The sequence below is a fragment of the Montipora foliosa genome, chromosome 6, assembly GCF_036669935.1.
Source record: "Montipora foliosa isolate CH-2021 chromosome 6, ASM3666993v2, whole genome shotgun sequence".
NCBI lineage: Eukaryota > Metazoa > Cnidaria > Anthozoa > Scleractinia > Acroporidae > Montipora > Montipora foliosa.
In genome coordinates, this window is record NC_090874.1 from 41,749,043 (window position 1) to 41,759,042 (window position 10,000).

Genomic DNA, 10,000 nt, shown 5'->3' on the forward strand with positions numbered 1-10,000 from the left:
GACGTAAAATGCCACCAAACAATAAACAAGTACAAAAGCTTGAGTGCCATGCTTTCCGTAAGGAGCTTTCTTGGAGTCACACTTGTTTCCAATGACACTGCTTTCAAAGAACTTATTCATCGATAAAATGCAAGTCACAATGAACATCAGTATGACGTAGATGACGATACGTTTTCCGGCTAAACTTGTTTTTATACTGCGTTGGCTTTAGTACGCAATACCAACGTTCAATAGCGAGGCACGCTGCCAGAAGAAGAGACACTTTTCCCATTAGGAATAGAAGATAGCGGTTTGCTAACAGACGGCAGAAAATCTCGCCGCGTAATCCTGAAGGGACTAGGTAATACGACTGTGGAATAACGTACCCTGGAGTAGCCATGAGGAAGACCCCTGAAAAATGAATGACATGCACCAATCAAAACCGGACATGTAAGCTTGGAGTTTACAAAAGTGTTAAGAGGAGGCCATCATTTTTGGTGTTATAGCCTTTACCATGTCATCGGCAATAGTAGCTGGGTACTTCTAGAGATAATGATCCAGTTAGGCAACAAAAAGCTTTTTCTATAAGTCAAAGCTTTTCCAGTTTCCTCTTTGGAGCGGGAAGGATCCCTGTATGTAAGGGGTCGTTAATCAGAATTAAGTCTAAATTTCTAAGAGGCATGCAATAACGTTAGGTTAAAGTTAGATTCGGGTCGGTTTTGTATATTATTATATCTCTCAGATAGTACGCGCGCTGTAATTGGCTAAATTAGCGGGCCGTATTCTACAGTACGGCCCGCTGTACAGCCCGCTAAATTTAAAATTTCGACAAAACATCATCTAGCAAGTTTTTCATGTCATTTCTGTTGCATAAAACTTGTACTGGAAACTGTTTGAATCTTGCAACCAACTATTTCAAACTTAACAGCCAAGAAGATTTAGTTTTTTGGGATTTTGGCACGGCATTCTTTGTAGCAGTTGAACCTTCCGCTTTACTTTGACTAGTTTCCTTGCCCGCGCGCCGGTTAACCTCAGAGATATAATAAATATCTTACTAACCTCGTTTTCTCGGTCCGTACTGTAAGTTACGGATCCTCGTTTTTTTCCCGTTGATTTATGGCCCCGCGCGCATCGCGCTTGGGCCATAAATCAACGGGAAAAAGCTCGGTCCGTAACTTACAGTACGGACCTCAAACTCGGTTAGTAAGAGGTATTTATTTATACTAAGGCTCGCTTATTTCCCATAAGTTCTCATGCTGAAAGTGTGCAAAAGGGAGCGAACCACAGCAAGCCATTTTCATGAAGTCTATGAAGCAGACTGATGTTCAAAGATGCTCCTAATAGATGAACATAGATTCAATAAGCGTCACAAAGTGTCCCCTTGCTATTCTCCCCAACTTGAACATCACTCGTGTCTCGGAATACAGACAATTAATGACAAAGTGTCCCCCAAATTATGTCAGTAGAGCTATATATTTAGCCATAAATTCTGCCTGGCCGCCTCACATACGCCTCAAAAAAATATATAAGATTGCAAAAAAGAAGAAGAACAAAAAGTGGTGCTAATTTGTACATGACAAAAAAGCTAAATTAGCGAAGCAAAAAATTAACAAAACCCCTAGAGGGGCCCTTAAACAATATAAATCATAATGAGCTTCCCGGCCAGGGCCTTTGAGTTCAGCTAAAACCTAAGGGCCTGACGAAATCCAAGAAAAGGGGCCTTAGAACGGTTAATCATGTAGGAATGTACACTATGGGAAAGGAAACTAATTGTAACAAATTCTGTTTTTTGTTTTTCTGTTTTCTGTTTCTGTTTTTCTGTTTCTGTTTCTGTTTCTGTTTCTGTTTTTCTGTTTTTGTCATGTACAAATTAGCACCACTTTTTGTTCTTCTTCTTTTTTGCAATCTTATATATTTTTTTGACAGCTGTCACTTGGTATTGTGTAATTGTTAGCGCCTAAATCTTATTTAAGTTTCGTTTTTATTCAAAAGTTGTCATAACTGAAGAAGGTCTTTGACCGAAACGTTTTAGTAAATTTTTTTAATTTTTTAACTTTTTAACGTCAGAAGTTGTCCGTCCTCGCTTCCTTTTTACTCACTACAGTCGTTCATGTCGTGAGGTTTGGACTAGGAATCTTGCAGATCCTCCTGACGTGGTGACAAACCTTTGTTGGCCTGAGAGACTCACTAACAGTTGTTTATATATATATATATATATATATATATATATATATATATGTATATATATATATGTATATATATATATATATATATATGTATGGGTATGAGATATATATATATGCTGATGTCCGATCTCACCCATAGATCCCTTGCTTGTAAAGCGCATTTGAATATATTAATAGAAAATGCACTATATAAATTCACCACCATTGCCATTAAGAAAGATTAAGAAAAAAAGCAGTATGATTGATCCTTATCGTAAAACCATAATATACAGATTTAGCCAAACGTAAAAAGCGGAGCTCCAGTGTTGTTTATTCTTACAATAAGTTAAGGTGGATTGAGCCTGCGATCCAGCGAAAACCAGTACCTGGTCAGCGGTCAACGTTTTTTAAAAAGCCGAATCCGATGAGCTCTATACTTGAGCCTGCGATATGGTCGGATGATGCTGGTCAGCGGATACCTAGTTTTGACAGGTGTCAGTTAACAATAACATGTATGTCCAATATCAAAAATTTTCCCGCCAAAACACGTGGGTTGCACCACAGAGACATGGAGGGGTGGACTTACGCACCGTAGTACGCGTACGGCACCATTTTCTTACCAAGGGTCCAAGGGTGCTCTGCGCGCGCGGAGCTCCGCTAAAATGATTTTATCCTAGCTTATTTTCTCTTTTAGATACTTGCTGAATAACAGAAGTCAACAGGCAAGAAATAAGCTGAAATCAAATGGGGTAAAGGGCTTTAGTTTCTAAAGAAACTCGTGGTGCTGCGTCAGTGGGGAAGTGCATGATGAAACAAAGAACATTGTGTGTTTATGAACGAAGTTGATATGGTAAATTGACCACCGTAAAGAAACCCGAGAGCTGTCATCTTCGTCAGAGTGAAAATGCCAATTCGCTCTGACGAAGGGCTAACGCGCAAAACGTCAGCTTTTGAATCTTAAATGTGGGTCAATTTACTATTTCAATCCAGTTGATAAAACCCACTTCTATGAAATGTAACTCTGGCAAGGACCACACAAAATGCCTTAAGGCGGGGGTACACCTGAAAGCTGTTTTCACGCCGCTTAAAATCGGTTTCATGGAAATACCTCGTTCGCGTTTCAAGCAATACAAAAAACCTTATGCTCATAACACAAATAAATGTTTTGGAGTGTTTTGTAATTTTTTTGGCGATTTTTCGGTATATTTGGGAGGAGATAGCTTTTCTCAAAAGAGTAGTAAAATTTGGAGAAATTAAAGAAATAGTTCAGATTTGATGTAGTTTAAAAATTAGAATTTGAAGTTAAAAATTGATATATGGACACCCAAACAGTCCCCTACCAACCTGGTGTGCTGTTGCATTTGGTTGGGGGCAACTGTCTGTTACTGTTTCAAAAATATTTTCTTTCTTTTATTCCTTCTTTAAACCGCTAAAAATGCCATTCAAATTCACGTTTACTCCCACCTTAAGTGCACCGTAACTGGAATAAAAGGGGCATCTTAATTGAACTTGACCAGTAGCCCTCTCCTGATTGATGTGTTAACTGCAGGATCATAGTAACAGTCTTGAAGACTTAGGGGACAGCAATAATGTGCTGTAAAGCGTATTTAATTACATTTCAAATATGACGAGGAAAATTCCTTATTTAAAACTCACCAGTCAGCATATCTGCCACTGCTAAGCTAAACAGCACAATATTGTGTGGTTTCTTCAGCAAAGACCGTTTGGTGACAAGCACGACACAGAAAAATAGGTTGCTCAAAAAGGAGGCTGCTGCAATCAAACCGAACAACACGTGAAGGCCTATCTCGAGATCCTTGTTGGACGTAGGTTTGGAATCGTACGTCAGAGTTGGGTTACTGTTGTTCCTTTCCATGACTGCAAATAAAGGGTTTTTTTTTACTTTTCAGCTGGTGCTGTTAGTTTTCGTAGCTGCTTTGAGTTTGTTTACTTCTCTATTCTACAACGGAGCTTTTTCTCTGAGTGCTCCATCTCTCTCCTGTATTCAAAATTTATATTTTAATTTGCTTCGGTGCAAGATCCATTTTTACTAGCTATAGTCACTGGAAAACGACAGGGGTGTATAATATTATACAGTTCCGAGTGCTTTCGCATCACGGCGACAAATCGTTCTCCGAGCTAGAATCGTTCAGAGCAAATAAGCCATTGTTTGACCTTTAGTCAATTTTCACCAATTGCTCAGCTGCAAGGCGTCAGAACAAAGTAACTGGAACTCTGCTGCCAAAATTTCATTTTTCTAATGTACCGTATTTATTCGATTAAGCGCCCAGGGCCCGGTTGTTCGAAAGCGGATTAACTTAATCCAGGATTAGCGTAAACCTTTGTTTCATGTTTTCAACTTTTTGGTGAAAGTTTCTTTTGCTTTTTTCTGTTTTTCAGGATTGACTTCTTCTAATGTAAAGTTTTTTGCCGAATATCAGCGTTGAACAGCATTTGGGAGTAGAGAAATAAACTCCTTGGTTAATTTTTAATCCGGGATTAGTGTTAATCGGCTTTTGAACAACCGGGCACAGGGCGCTTATTTAATTTTTGGACTTTCAGGGTGGGCGCTCATTCGAAAGTGGCGCTTATTCGAGGCTGGGCGCTTATTAAATTTTCACCATTTTCAGTAAGTAAAAAGTTTATTTTGTAACAAAACATGAAAAATATTAAAGCATATAAATTGTAACTGTTCATTGTTCGGTTTAACTATGCTCAGAACTAACAACTCATTGTTCGGTCTTCACAGAAGTCTCTTTAGCTATCATAATTCTCAATCAACTTCAATGTCATTGCCGGTCACTCAGCTCAATAAGTTAACTTTCTGGCGCTGCCTCCTCGACATCGACAGCGTAAACGTCAGCAAATGGGTCAGTCGCGCGAGAAGCTGTTAGGGCTTGCTGGATGGATGCCAGGCGATATTGTCCTTGGGGTGGGCGATTATTCGAGGGTGGGGCGCTTATAAACTTTTTTCTACCTTCAGGGTGGGGTGGGCTTATTAGCGCTTAATCGAATAAATACGGTACTTTTCATATCAAATCTGAGTGGCTAAGAATCTCCAAAGCAACCAACTGATTTCTAGAGAATTTGTTTGGATCACGCACACTGTAGTACTGGATAGGGGCGCCAAGGGGCTCTTTTAGGGTTTCTCTGAGTAATGTGTAATGAAACAGTTATTTGATCCCCCCCCCCCCCCCCCCCCCCCCCTCTCCCCCGATTTTTCTTGGAAGATCGAAGAAGACTCTACTTGCAGGGTACATTATTACAATCTAAAGTTAAAATTGGACTGGATACTAGTACCAGACCTCGCGTGGTCAAAGCTTGTACTCGTCTAAAGCTCTCTAATGACATTACTGTTTTCACAGAGCGTGTGGCATAATTTTTGAGATACTTTGTACTTGTACTTTACAGGACAGCTGGTCTTAAGGGTATGTATCGCTTCTTTCCACTGTTCATGTATATATCAGTGTCTTTCATAAATATGATCCACATAAGATACGATACTTAAAGAGATTTAATTAGAGAGGTAAAGCCCAATCAACCTTTTACATTATTCGAACTTACGGCTCCGGGTTCTAGCTATACCACAGAGGATAGACCACGACACCGGGAACTCCATGCCCTATACGCTTTGGCAATAGTGTGTGTGTGTTCTTTTATTTATATTCGAACCACTTTGCAAATTGAATATCAGAAACATTGAAGCACACAAGGTGAGAAGGGTTTCTATGGTTTTATCGTTTTATTTATATTCGAACCACAGTGTTATGAACATTGAAGGTTGTGAGAAGGGGGCCTATGGTTTATCGTCTTTATCCGAGAAGACTAGAAAGTCCAACCATTTGCAGACGTCTCCTCCGTTGTTGAAAGACCCCGAGGGTTGATCCAGCCGGAGATTTTTGATCCTGCGACCTCCTGCCCAGTAGCCTGATGTTCGACCAACTGAGCCCACCGGTTGGTGGTACGAATCCTTTTCGGGTTCAGTACGAACTCACAAATAAAGCCCTATTGCTATTGAATGATCGACTTCCAATTGGCTTGGCTCACTTGGTAGAGCTCCGTCCGAATTTTCCTTTCGTGTTCATAACCGTGATGGGATTAAAAATCTCAACGTGCTTTTTCTGCGGTTTAAATCATGCCTTTCATATCTCTTTGTCATCACGGGTAGGTACTCGGCAAAGGTTTACAAAGAATCAATAGATTGTGGGCTTATAATCAGCGATTTCAATGACGCTCTGACGCTCTGAGTGTTCTTACGAATTAAGCCCTTGTCTTCATAGCGATACTTAGTATGTCCCTTGTGTACAAGAAACGCGACAATTGGTCGGCGTAAAGTTTGCAGCGGCGACCAGCCGAGTCCAGTTTGTTTTTGCGTATAACCGGCATATCAAAATAAAATATGTAGTTTTATTGAAAGGTATCATGTTTATTCCGTTCATAAAGTCCCGCTTCTCTTAGAGATATAGAAACATTTTTTGTCTAGGGATTAAAAGTCGAGAATCGTGGAAGCCCTCTTCACTATTGATAAAAGCTGCCAAAGCAGTAGAAAGATAAGCAATTATCTCCGCTCGGATCCGTTCGAATGGCCCAGAGAGTTTGTTTCTGTTGCCTTTAAGTTAGTAATATGGCGCGCAAAAATGGCGGTGTGAATATTTATTGATGTTGCTAGAATCGAGGGTTGCTGGTTTATTTTGTTACCCAATGAAACTTTAGAAACAACATTGAATCCAATTTTATTGCCAAAGAAAATGAGAGCTCAATATTTGTTCGAGTGTTTGAATTCTGCTTTAAGCCTGAGAAATTTGACTCAAAAAACTCCGTATCATTATGAAAGCCTTCATTCTTTATTTAATTTCTAGACCTGAAAGTTTACGCTTACGAAACGTTTTTCGGGATAACACGTATTCCATCAACCCACGACAAAAGGATACTCCCCGACTCGACTTCCAACGCGTGTGGTCCACGAATTTCACTATGTATAGGTCAGTTTGCCTTTTAATCAAGAGTTTTGCACCTTTCACGTTCAAAAATTAATGTTAGTTAATAATTCTGGTATCGAATAAGATGTATTAGTATAAATACACAAGTGATTATACAAAATCGCGCGCTCTCATTGGCTCGCTATATCGGATTATCAGCCGATAATCACCTCGACGGACAAAAAGGCTGCCAGTAGTCGTTTTGCCACTGTAAGTGAAGATGATTTTCGCATTGAAATGTTTTTTTTTTTCTCTTTTTGAAATAATCACCTGTGTATTTGTACTAAAACAATTATTCGCCTCAGGCTCAGTGATTATCGGTGAATATTCACCTCGACTTCGTCTCGGTGAATATTCACGGATAATCACTTCGCCTTCGGCCAACAATTGTTAATTAAATGTTTCAAGCCAGTTTAGAGATGTAAAAAGACTAGAGTCCTTTGGTAGCTTACGACGGTTACAGGTGCCCATTTTGAAAAGAATCATGAAAGAAGCCTATCAGAACAAAAAAGAATCAAAAATTCAATTAAGAATGTTGCTTTAAGTCGGAGAAATTTGACTAAAAAAAACTCCGTATTATGACAAGCCTTCCATCTTTATTTAATTTCTAGACCTGAAAGTTTACATTTACGAAACGTTTTCCGGATAAACACGTATTCCATGCAAAGCACCTGGTTTAAAAAAAAACTCGCCTTTATCATGACAATCAAATAAAAAGTAATAAAAAGACACCTCTGTAAACTGAAAGAGCAGGCAAGGCACAAATGTCAGATGTTTGCTTCTAAAACTAAAACAAATATGCCATAAAACAAGATAAAAACTTGCTTTTCAGGGAAAGGTCATTTTCTACCCAGCTCATTTGTCAACTATCAACAATTTTTTGGGCAACGTGGGATGGAAATTCGATAGAAACCGATTTCTTCACCCATGAATGAGTTTTATCAAATTTGTCACTAAATTTAATCTGTTTCACACTGCATTAAACCACATATTTGGTTGCTTCTTAAAAGAATTACATGCAAGCGCATTTGACATGCAATTGAATATATATGTTAATTTTTTTTTTTTAGCAAGGGAGCTCGCAAACGTTTTTTTTTTTTAGTTTTGAGTAATCAGGTATCTTCTGGAATAAAATGAAAATTTCTCATAACAGATAAAATTTAATTTTATCTCGTTCGCTATCCATTTATCGCAGCGGACCCAACTTTACCATTTTTTTATTGATTTCCAGGCAACATCTCTTTTAATCACGGTTGTAATCTTCTTTTGTGTTGTACAGTCTAACTCGATGCTTGCTATTTTCATGGCAGAAACATATTTATAAATCGACTTAATTAAAGGTGCTTTCAAATGCCCGTTTTATTAGCAGTTGATACGCATCCCAGCAGAGAAGATCGCTTCAGTTTTGCTTAAGAAACTCACTGCCTAGTCTTGATCCATCTAAAATTCTGAAATTGAGATATTTCATATAAACATATGACCTAAAGCTATTTTAAGAGAAAATAAAGTAAAGTTAATTTCTCTTTCATAAATTTAGATATGGCATATACGTCTTAAAACCTTTAGCACTTTTTCAACAAAAAAGATGAAGTGTTAATCAGTTTTCGGAATTTAGGGCTTACCTGAAATAAGCTGCGATTTGCTACAGCACTAACGCCAATTGTTCCTATTGGAGGCGAGAAACCTCACAAGTATCCCTGCCAGACATTTGTATGTTGTGGTCGATATTGCAAGAAAAAAAACTTATTTTATAGAGCAAATGCATCCATCTGTTCAACAATGACAAAATATTGTTTCTGACAAAGTTAATGGGCCAAAAAACACAAAGGTATTGCTGCTGGAGATCTGGAGGTAGAGACGGGTGAGTACATGGCCCTGTCACGGTATTGCAAAAATATATGATTTTGCGAATGAATGCATCTGTTGGAGAAGTACCTTATTCTTACATTACCATTGAATTGTAAAATATGCTTTTCAAGGAGGTTTTGCCAAATGCTTAATGATTGGGAATTTAACAGGAATTTATTTCAAAAGTGTCAGGAAAGCTGTGCGAGCTTCAGTTTTCAGAGCATAGTTGGCGCACTGGTGCGAGCAATTGCTGTCCGTCAGCGTGTCCCAGGATTAATTCCAACTGTGTGGGTTAAATTTTTTTTGGTTTTTCAATGCTGTTTCGAGAGGTTTTTCCGGGAACTCCCGTTTTTCCCTCTCAACCAAAACTAGCGTTAAATTTGTTCTGAATTATGTCGACCGGGAGCTCATCAAGAGGAACTTATATCTCTCATATACTTGGCCAAGGAGCTCGAGTCAACCTTTTCCCGAGTAGATTCATTTATAAATCGCCTTCCTTGGGAAATTCAGCTCGCCCTCAAAACAGTTAAGAGAGATATGACACTTTTTGCGGGAAAAAACCTGTTCCTAAAAATAACCTTCCTCGGGAAGGGTTGGCTCAAGGAGTTAGTTTGTAGTCGGCTCGCCAACCGGCAGTGGCAGAGCTTTTAGGCTCGATCAGCTGTAATCTCCACACTCTGGCTTATCGATCGGCGGTATTCAAATAAGTTGATTTCAAATGCATTAATATAAAGATGTCCTCTCAGAGGCTGTCAACGAGTATTTCTTGAACTGGTGTTCACCTAACAGGAATACAAGCACTATAAAGGTCGTTCAAGGCAATTAATTATTCAAACTGAAAAACTCTCTTGGCGTCTTACATTCTGGGACGCAGAGATTTTTTTTTTATTTACTTACTAAGTACTGAGTAAGTATCAACACATACATGGTACTTACTGAGTAAATCAACACATACATGGTGGAATCAACAATATAGGACATAGGTCCCCTTTTAACACCATTCCAACCATGATACACCACAGAAGACAG

General features: G+C 38.8%; 1 pseudogene; it reads right to left on the reverse strand.

The window, feature by feature from the left end:
• LOC138007390 (5-hydroxytryptamine receptor 4-like) overlaps positions 1-8,936 on the reverse strand; it is a 10,433-nt pseudogene extending 1,497 nt beyond the window's left edge.
• Between the last annotated feature and the right edge of the window lie 1,064 nt (positions 8,937-10,000).